Below are 11,407 nucleotides of genomic sequence, written 5' to 3'. Positions count from 1 at the left end.
GGTCTGGCAGCATCTGTGAAGAAAAACAGAGCTAATGTTTCGGGTCCGGTGACCCTTCCTCAGACCCGCTGAGCTTTTCCAGCAACTTTATTTTTGTGCACTTCTCAGGACCAGAATAACTGCCTTCTGACCTGCCATGAGTTTGTATGATATACAGCAAGAAACATTCTTATCAGAACATAGGGAAGTAGGAATTAGGAGCAGGAGAAGGCAATTCAGCCCTTCAGGCCCACTCCACCATTTAACATGATCATGGCTGATCTTATCCTGGTCTCAACTCCACTTCCCTGTCTGCTCCCCTTAGCGCTTTATCCTGCTTTGCGTCAGAAATGTACCCAATTCTTTCTTGATCGATTCTGCCTCCACTGCACTCTGGGCATGGATTCACACCCTCTGAGGGAAGCATATGGAATCCCTACAGTGTGGAAACAGGCCCTTTGGCCCAACAAGTCCACACTGACCCTCAGAGGATCCCACCCAGAACCATCCCCCTAATCTACGCATCCCTGAACACTATGGGCAATTTAGCATCGCCAATTCACCTAACCTGTGCATCTTCGGATTGTGGGAGGAAACTGGAGCACCTGGAGGAAACCCACGCAGACACAGGGAGAATGTGCAAACTCCACACAGACAGTTGCCCATGGGTGGAATCCACCCCGGGTCCCTAGTGCTGTGAGGCAGCAGCGCTAACCACTGAGCCAGCGTGCCGCCCTAGTTTCTCCTCATCTCAGGTTTGAACCTAACTCCTCTCACTCTATATCTATGACCTCTTATTCGAGACTGTCCCACAAGGAGGAACATCTGTTCAGCATCCAACTAATCAATCCCCTTTAGCATTTTATAAGCCTCATTCAGATCCCTCCCTCATTCTTCTGAATTCCAGGGAGTCTTAGCCCAAGCTATTCAACTGCTCCTCATAAGACAGCCCTTTTATCCCTAGAATCAACTTGGTGAACTTCCTGTGAACTGGCTCCAGTGACACCACATTCTTCCTCAAGTAAAGAGACCAAAACTGCGCACAATATTTCAGGTGTCTTATCAATGTCTTATGTAATTGTAACAACACTTCATTAATTTCATAATTCAGTTCTTTTGCAATAAATGCCAGGATACCATTTGCCTTTCTTATTACTTACTACATCAGCAAACCACTACCTGCGATTCATCCACAAAGATGCCCAGATCCCTCTGTACTGACATACTTCGAATCTGCTTCCCATTTCAATCATGATTTGCCCTTTTATTTTTCCAGCCAAAATGGACATCCTCACACTTATCCACATTAAACTTCATCTGCCAGACTCTGGCCCCTTCTCTGAGCCTACCAACATCCATCTGTAAACGCTTTATCCCTCATCACTGCCAGCTTTCCCAGCATTTTTAGTATCATCTGCAAGTTTTGCTATGTTACATTCAGTCCTTGTTTACAGATCATTTATATAGATTGTCAATAACTGAGGTCTGGGAACTGAACCCAGGTGGCATCTCAGTAGTTCCAGTTCACCGTCCAGAGAAGGACACATTTATCCCAACCCTCTGCTTTCTGTCAGTCAGCCAATACTCTATCTAAGCCAACACTTGACACTTAACCCCCAGAGATCTAACCTTCTGGATCAGATTTTTATGTGGCACCTTTTCAAATACCTGCTGGAAGTGCAGGTATACCACATCCACTGGATCCTCATTATGTACCTGGCTGGTTACATGTTCAATGAAGTTTGCAAAGCATGACTTGCTCTTTGTGAAATTGTGCTAACACTGGTGAAATGAGCTTTGCTTTTCCAAGTGTTCAGTCCTTTTCTCCTTTGTGATTGACTCCAGCAACTTCCCCACTACAGAGGTCAAACTAACTGATCTCTAGTTTCCCAGTTTTTGCCTATCTCCTTTTTTGAGTAGGGGTGTCATATTGGCATGTTTCCAACCCACTGATACCTTTCCAGAGTCATAACTAATGCATCCACTATCTCGGCTGCCACCTCCTTTAATGCCTTAGAATGCAGGTATTCAAGCCCCAGGGACTTACTTGCCTTTAATCCCATCATATACTTAATATCTTCTCCCTAGTTATAGCAATTTCACTAAGTTCCTCATTAGTAGCTGCAGCTTTTGGGAAGAAATTTTTTTCGTTATGAAAATGAAATATTGATATAGTGCCTCTGCCATTTCTGAGTTTCCCGTTATTACTCACCATTTTCTTCTTCTGAAGGGCCAACAATTATTTCACTATTCTCTTCCTTTTTATATACCATAGAAGCTATTGGTTTCCAGGTTTATGTTTTCTGTTAGTTTCCTTTCGTAAGTCATCTTAGCTCTTTTGATGTCATTTTTAGTAACCCTTTGCTGACATTTAAAGTTCTTCCAATCTTCCAGAGTACCATTAACTTTTGCAGTATGATATGCCCTAGTTTTTGCCTCTATATTATCCTTGACTTCTTTGTTAGGCCATGGATGATTTTTCACCTTTTTGCAATTCCTCTTCCTCTAGGGTAGCCTAAAGGCTAGGGTGGCCATTATCCTGCGGGAAGGTTTTGATGAGCCCTATTTCAGAATCAAGCTCTTTTGATTATTGCCTTTCACTGGGCCGCCTTAAATCATACAAAAGAAAAGCCCACTCCATCAGAGAAAATATAAAACACTTAGTTTACCCATTTTAGATATGATGGCACCCATTTTTCATTTTGATTGCCTATGGCCTAGTGGTATTACCTCTGGATTATTAATCCAGAGACCCAGACAATGTTCTGGGGACCCAGGTTCGAAACCGCTACGGCAGATGGTGGAATTTGAATTCAATAAAATATCTGGAACTAAGAATCTAATGATAACCTTGAACCCATTGTTGATTGTCGGAAAATCCCATTTGGTTCACTAATGTCCTTTAGGGAAGGAAACTGCCATCCTTACCTGGTCTGGCCTCCATGTGACCCCAGACCCACAGCAATGTGGTTGACTCTCAACTGCCCTCTGGGCAATTAGGGATGGGCAATAAATGCTGCCTGGCCAGTGACGCCCTCATCTTGAGAATGAATAAAGAAAAATAAACTTGTGATTTGGATAAAGATTTAAAGCAACAGAAGTAATGTTTTACCAACAGAGTTGTAGTCTAAGTCTCTCAATTTAGATGACTATTCCCACTCCAAATCTTCATGCTGCTTTATGTATTGATCTCACTATCAATCCCATCAGCTTTGATCTTCCTCAACTTTCGACTAATTTATTTTATTTAACTGTGCCTCTGTCCATTTTAACCCTTTAGTCCAGGCATAGAGCTTAGACATGCCAAACATAGTTATGTACTGTGCTCCCACTAAAGCCAGGTTGGTGGTAACCATCAGTCAACGTCCCCCTCTTGTTGTACCCCTTGCCATCCTATGCTCAGTATCCTATCCTCTTCTGTTGAGTTACCTTCCTTGACAATTATTGCCTCCTCTGCATCCCAGCATGCAGCCTCCAATAGCCACAATTGATTTCCCCAGTGTGCCAAACACAGCAGTTCACCCTAATAACCCCCATCCCTCTTTGGCTTTCATTGAGCAGACATCCTAGGCTAACTATGGCCCAACCCCTGACCAAATTAGAAAGACAGCCCAAGTGATGAATAACCACACACCTACTGATCTCAGTGCAGATTCCTGACTGATTTACTGCTAATCCCTGACTTTGTTATGCTGGGTCTGCAGAACTGACCATGGCCCACTCCTTCGAGTGATATCACACAATGCACTTGACCTATTGACTGAATACAGTTCCCCATGATTTGACTGAGGACTTAGACATTGAGACATGGACATTTGGCTGAAGCTGGTGCAGTGTGTTTGCTGGTGCTGGCATATGCTGTAGGTGTGCCAGTGACATAGCATGGAGCCATACAGCATCATGTCCACCCCATTGACTGATCACTGCTGATAAGTTTTGTGTCTTCACTAAAAGGAAAGGCAGCACAGATATACTGGGAGCCTATAAGTTTTGAATGAGGTAGTAAAGCACACAAAGGCAAAATAAAGTGAGAGTTGATATGAGCAGCCAATCAGGCAGAAAATGAGTGTGCATCCAGAAAGTAAACAATGAGCCCTGAGGAGCATGCTGCTCCAATCCATGAGCAGGGTGCCTTTCTCAATGTGCAAAACAGGGAGTGAAGCATTGCAAAGCAAAGTATTAGTTCACATCAAACTGCAGAAGTGCAATGTAGAACTGCATTCCAAGTGATTCAAAAATGTGCCAAGATGATGTGGTGAAGATGATATGTGTCCAGTGCCAATCTCTACAGATGAATGTCCGGCAGTCACTGCCCATGCCCTGAGACCTGGAAGAGGAGGTAGTGAGTTGGTACTAAAAGTTCCCCTTCTGATTTCCATGTCAGGCGTTTTCACCATCTAGTTTCTCTCCACCATGTGGGAAAATAGCAAACTACAAGCAAATGAGGGGAGAGCTGGTAATTAGAGGAACATGCATGCAAACAAGCCTCTAACCGTTCACTTGCTATATTCTCACCTCACTCTTCAAACATTAAATGAAAAAATTGGATTTATTTCCTTGATGACAACAATTGCATTTTTCAGATCTCACCATATTTTCCAAAATGACTTACCATTGCCCATGTTGTTCAGAGACAGTGAGAATTCTACCTGCAGTTTTCTTTTGCCCCTGTTCTGTCATTCTTAACCTGTAGCTGTAACACTGAGATGGCAGGGTGACCTTGAATTAGGAAAATTTGTCCCACTATCCCTGGGCTTGCAAAGTGACAAATTAGCCTAGAAGGAAAATCATCCAAGGATTACTGATTGCTCTAACAATTATGTATAGATATTGCTTGCTGACAAGATCAGACTAGGTCTTAATACTTTTTCTCATAAACAAACACAAAACAATTGAAGGTCATGCTGTATAGTTAGGACATCAATTTACAGAAGTGAAGCTATATTGCTACTGACCAATTCATATTTGCATCAAGCAAGTTTCTTGCTGGAAAACTATTTTGACAGTTTGGTCTTTTGGAATCTCATTTTATGGACAGAAAAATGGATATTTTTTCAGGTGAAATTGGAAACAGCTGTATCCATAGAAATATAGCTCAACACAAGCCATTCTGTCCAAGAGGGGAGATAAAAAGAAACAAATCGGGGTAAATATAGCAAAAATCATTGGTGCTTAACTCACATTGACTTTCTGCAGAAAGCTATTCAATACTTCATTGCATCAGAGACAACGATTTCAGGCTCCACAGATAAGACAAAATGATGATGATTGGTGAGATAGATTTTGTGGAGAAAATTAGGATTTAGTTAAGCAATTAACGTCTCTGTAAGTGCAATGCAATTAAGCCTCCTCTTCAATTCCACTCAGCAGATAACTATTGTCTGCACCTGACATGGTGCAGAGAGGATGATTAGTTAATGTGGTAAAACCTCATTAATCTTCAGAATATGGTGATTGTGGTGGAAATGGAATAGAAGGGGAAAAGTCTTGTTATTGAATTAAATATTGATTTTATTAAGTAGATGCATAACTTACTCATCTGTCAGTATGTTTTTTACTCATTAAATATCAGCAGAAGTTTAACGTGAGAGCCAAATTTTGCATCATGTCAAAGATGTAATCATTTTAAACATTAGGGCATCAACACATTTTATCAGAAAATGATCCATCAAACTTGCAGAATAATATGTCGTCAATAAAATTTGAAAGGTTTTATATAAAGCTATTACCCTGTAGAATCACAAAGGAAGATGCAGTGTAATGTGGGCAAATATAGGAGACTCAGACCAGTTTATGATTATGCTAGCAAAGAGCTATTCATGGATAAGTGATTTGAATAATCACTTTCTGCATTGTGAACTCTTGAATGCTCAGCACTTTTTTTCAAATTTTATCCCTTCATATTTTAGTGAGGGTGTTAGCCCAATGTAGTTTTGTTAATATCGCCAACAAAATAGCAGAGAATGGAATTTAATAGGAACCCATAGTGCCATTTCATGGTTGAAGTTTTCAAAGTGATTGCACAGGAATGAAAGTAAGTGGAATTTATTATTCCCATTGGCCCTTAATCCTTCTGGACAAAAGAAATGTGAATGTTAAATAGTTTATGCTTATATACTTTGAGACCATCACAGAGCCCCACAAATGTCAGTAATATATAGTCAATACAGTTTCACAGCCTAGGATTAATTCAAAATTGCTTATTTCACATCATATGATGATTTCATTTCAAATTTACAGCCCTACTTGGTGTGTTATTTACATTGCTTGACTTAAATTACTGGAGAATTCAATTTTCTAGTGCAAAAAGCAACTTTAAATTGCCAAGAGTAGACGGTATTCGATTAAAGGGTTATAGCGCGCGTCATCTTCTTTTAATATGCCTAATCCAACTTGCTTCCACTTCAGTGGGTTGCAGTTCGTTTGAACTGAACTGAGACTGGTTCACTGACTCTATTAAGTGCTGCAAATAGCTTTTATGCAGATATTTTCTTATGTTTGCTAATGTTGGTGAAGAAAGCCAATGTGAATATGAAACAGGGAACAACATTTTATGACTGATATGATGTAGTATGTATGATTTATTTTAATGCCATTTATTTTAAAGTTTGGATTTTGAACTAGTGGTATGTGAGTTTTAGACTGTGTCCAAGAGAGTATTTAATGATTAGCTTGTTGTGGATTTTTTAATACCAATATGAGTTCTACTAGTGTTTGCTTGTAGTGTTTTATAAGCAGACAGCATTAACAATAAAGTGCATATTCAGTTAATAAGATCTGGCATTTTTCTCTTTTTTTTGCTCAGAGAAAAGCTTGGTGGCTTTTGTTTTCAATTTGCTGAAGTCCTTTTAATGTTGCATGTATGAAACAGTTTCTCCTAGAAAAAAAGTTGGTTCAGAAAAGTTAGGAAATCAGTTTCCTCAGTGTAAGCATTTTTATTTTGAAAGTTCCAACCAGATGTCTTTGGTGAGGACATTGAAGGTGTATTCAAAGCTGAGAAAGTCCAAGCTTGGTTGTGGGAATACCCAAGGAAGAGGCTATCCCCTTCAAGACCAAGATTTGAAAACGAAGTCAATCAAGCAACAAAAACAGAAGCTTCTGGAAAAGCTCAGAAGTTCTAGCAGCATCCGTGAAGCGAAGTCAGAGTTAATGTTTCGGTTCCTGTGACCGTTCCTCAGAACTGATGGTAGCTAGGAAAATATTAGCTTATATGCAGAAGATAGGGTGGTGGAAGGTGGTAATGAGTAAACAATAATTGGGAATAGAGCCGAAAATGAGAGCAGAACATGTGGTCAGACAAAAGAATTGATAATGATCTGGCTAGAAGGGTGAATAGCTGTTAATGAAGATTGTTAGTGGCTAACAATCTCCTTAGTGGCTAACAATTGTTAGTGGCTAACAATAGGTAGTGTATAATGGTAAGCTATGTGATAACAAGGCCTAGTGTGTGAGGTAGGGGCTAGGACATGGGAGAATTTAGACACTAAAATTATTGAACTCGATATTGAGTGTGGAGGGCTGCAGGATCCCCAAGTGGAAAATGAAGTGCTGTTCTTGCAGCAATTCAATATAGACAGATATGGTAGAGAAAGAAGTTCTCTCATGTTTGAGCACTATAAAGGCTATTTCTGAGATAGATGGAATTATACTTTCACTGTGTGCCTTAAAATCTTTAAAATTGTGTTACATGTAAATAGTTTTGTTTATTGTTTTATTTTCTTTTCCTTTGTGTTATAAACTTCTGTTTTATTGTGAAAACCAAATCTGCAGCATTGTGCGCTTGTGTTTCATCGAAAGACCGCCTTTCTAAATAAAGATAAGATGATCTATCAAGCCATATTTCCGTCTGGGATCTGATTTGTTCAGGACAAAAAAAAGGTCATCAGCTGGGATCACAACGCCGACGTAAACATATAGGGATGGATTTTACAACTTCTGTAAGTATATCTGAAGGTGGGAGCGTTGAGAGGAGTTTGTAAAAATAGTGTGATCTTTCTTGTACCTATTCGTACACTTTTGATTTATCTTCTATATTATGATGGGCAGGGAATACACCAGGCAGCCTGCCTAGTTTAGGCTTATTGGAATTCTTAATTGGACAATGAATATCTTTCTCGATGTACCATGGCAGGTCTCCTTCAAGTATTCAGCAGAATGCTCAGTGCACAACAACTGGGTGTGCTCAGCTGACAAATCTCCTGTAAAATGATGACATGAATGATTTCTCAAATGCACATTATAAGTCAATGATCATTAAATCATATAACAACTCTCAATCCAATGCTGACACTATGGGCAGATTGATGCTCGCTTATTTAAACTCTGGGTAAGCAGTCTTGTTGCACAGTGAATACTTTGACTGCCAGCTTACAAAGCTAACTGGTAAAAAATGTGAAGTGCCACAGTATTCAAATTCATTCATACACTTGAGGTACTTTTAATTTTGGCTTTGTTTGGTAAACCATTAGTTAAAATAGTCTCAGTCACAAATAATACTTCTTATTGCTTGGTGTATGGGGAAATGACAGAGTACTCTGTCTTGCAGTTAACAGAATGAACTTCTTTAAAGAGGCTCTTGTGTCACAGTAGTAGTGTCTGTACTTTGGGCTAGAAGGTCTGGGTCCAAGTCCCAACTGCTCTGGATCTGTATTAGCAGGTCTGAACAGGTTGATTAAAATAACTAAAACATCACTCTATTCAGAGTTAACAAGGTGTAGAGCTGAATGAACACAGCAGGCCAAGCAGCATCATAGGAGCAGGAAGGCTGACGTTTCAGACCTAGGCCCTTCATCAGAAAAGAGTCTAGGCCCGAAAAGTCAGCCTTCCTGCTCCTATGATGCTGCTTGGCCTGCTGTGTTCATCCAGCTCTACACCTTGTTATCTCAGATTTTCTAGCATCTGCAGTTCCTACTATCTCTGATACTCAATTCAGAGTGTTGGTTTTGATATGGATCATCATGTCACTTTCACCGATTTGATCCAGAAAGGACACATTCTGATTTTGATTTTTGCCTTCTGATCCGGAATTGCTGTTTTCTGAAATTCATTCCACAGCAAAAATACAAAAATCATGCAGATTTAAGATGTAATTTTCTGACTCCCATGAAAATATCTAACTGTGTTTCATAAATCTGTATCTAAAAGAATTCACATACTTAGCAGCAAAACATCTTTGTGGAGGAGTTTGAAAGGTCAAGATGAAATTTTAGAGTAAAATTTTGTATGAATTGTAAAAGCCCACAGTCACAAAAGCTGAAAAAATAGTTGAATGAGATGGTATTTGATAATAAATTTGCTTCTACTTACTTGAAGCTCAATATTCATTAAGCATTGACAGTAGGAGTTATATTGGCAAGGAACATTTACAACCATTGATGAATTCTATTTATTATTTTAAAACTTGGGATTTCTAAAGGAGAATGATAAGGGCTTATTATTATGTCAATACATTAAGTGTGCTGAGAGGTTGTGATCAAATAAATAAGGAAAAATTCTTCCTACTAAGAGGTGTGTTGTCAAGCAGAGGATCAGCTAGTTGGCAAATGAGGAAATTGAGGAAAAGGTAAAAAAATTTGTACACAACTTTGAAAAAACTCTTCATGGGAAGTAAGGGTCACTGGCAAGGCTACCATATGTTACCCAGCCCTAAAGGCCTTTGAACAAATGATAGTGAGCTGTTTTCATGAATCTCTGCAATCCATGTGGTTTACATAAAGAGACAATTCTGCCACTAATGATTTCAAGGGGTTGAATTTACTTTGATCTTGGCTAAGTGTTAACAGTATCAAATTTTTTAGCGGGATTCTCACGGCTAGGTCCAACAAGATTTCTTGCCATTCTTTACCAAATATATCTCATTACCCACCTACCCCATCCCTATGGTGTTCCTCACATCTGATTCTAGGCTCATCTGATCATGTGGAGTTCCAGGAACAACTCACTGCTCACCAGATATCCACCAAAAAAGTAGTATCTCTTGCAGAAGCCCACATTTTAAGCCCTTTGTGCACTGATTATACTGATTCTAATTAATTTACTCAAAAAAATCTTGAACTGGAGACACTAACTGTGTTGACATGTACTATGATTTGTGTGGAATATAAAGGAAACAGTGACGTTTCATGTAAAATGCCACAAATGGTAATAATAATTATAAAACTCAGGTTTAGAGGATGATGTTATGGAGAGGAGGGGGTCTTCTGGCAGACAATCTAGTAGGTAGAGGAGAGGTGGAAGGGAAAAAAGTGAGAAAGAAAAGTAAGGCATGAATGTCAGAGATGAAAAGAGGGAAGAAGGGAGAAGGGTAAGAAAAGAAAGGGAAGTGAGAGAAGGGCTAAAGAGAAAGAAAGGGGATGAGAGTAGAAACAGAGGACAGTTTAAGGAAAGAAGAAAATTATGGAAGTAGAATGGGAAGAGAAAAATGAAGACAGGAGAGAAGAAAGGAAAGTGGTGGAGCAGGGATTAGGCACATATTAGTGTAACATTGATGGGACCAGAAAAATCACAACCGGGAACAAATTGACTAGATCTAGTCCTTAGAAGCTTGTTGTTTAACATTATTTCAGAAGCACAGGCAGAACATTTTATTATATTCGAAGGCTTCATCACAGCACCATCTGACATGAGTAGAATGTATTAAAGTAAACAGACAGAAATAAAATAGATTTTAGACTAATTGTTGCGGCTTTGACTTTGCATCAGATCATTTATAGATTCCAGTGTTATTGTCTCATACCAGTATGTCTTGTTATTTTCACCTTTCCTAGAGTTAACATCACCAGCTTTCAGTCACTGTTTCCCATATCAAATTAAATTAGGTCAGTAGAGAGAATGAAATTATATATCATAAACAAGGATTGCAGACTTTGGAATAAAACCAGAAATTGCTAGATAAAGGCAACAGGTTTTGCCGCCTCAGTGGGGAAAAAGCAGAGTTAATTTTTCGAGTTCAGTGACTTTTCTTCAGAATTGATTGTAACTAGGAAGAGGTGGGAAATATGCTGAAGATAGATTTGGGGGAGGAGATGGAGCCCAGAGAGACAGAGAGCAACAGTTGGGCAGCAGACAAAGGGACTGGTAGTGGTTAGCCAGGGAGAAAGAAAAGCTGCTAATGGGGACCATCAATGGGTAAAAATGGGTTGGCTGTAGTGAAAGAGTTAGTAAGAACTGCCGATGCTGGAGTCAGAGATAACACAGTGTGGAGCTGGAGGAACACAGCAGGCCAGGCAGCATCGGAGGAGCAGGAAAGTTGATGTTTTGGGTCGGGACCCTTCTTCAGAAATCTCCTCAGCTCCACATTGTATTATTTATGGCTGTAGTGAAAGCAGCCTGTGTGGTGACAAGGTCTGGTGTGTAGTGATTCAGGTAAGGACATGGCAGAAGGCACTCATGCCCTAAAATTAGCTGATTTGATATTGACTCCCGAAAG

Source organism: Rhincodon typus, chromosome 8 (genome assembly GCF_021869965.1).
Source record: "Rhincodon typus isolate 14 chromosome 8, sRhiTyp1.1, whole genome shotgun sequence".
In the NCBI taxonomy this organism is placed as follows: Eukaryota; Metazoa; Chordata; class Chondrichthyes; order Orectolobiformes; family Rhincodontidae; genus Rhincodon; species Rhincodon typus.
The sequence above is the reverse complement of the archived record's forward strand: the minus strand, read 5'-3'. Positions refer to the sequence as shown.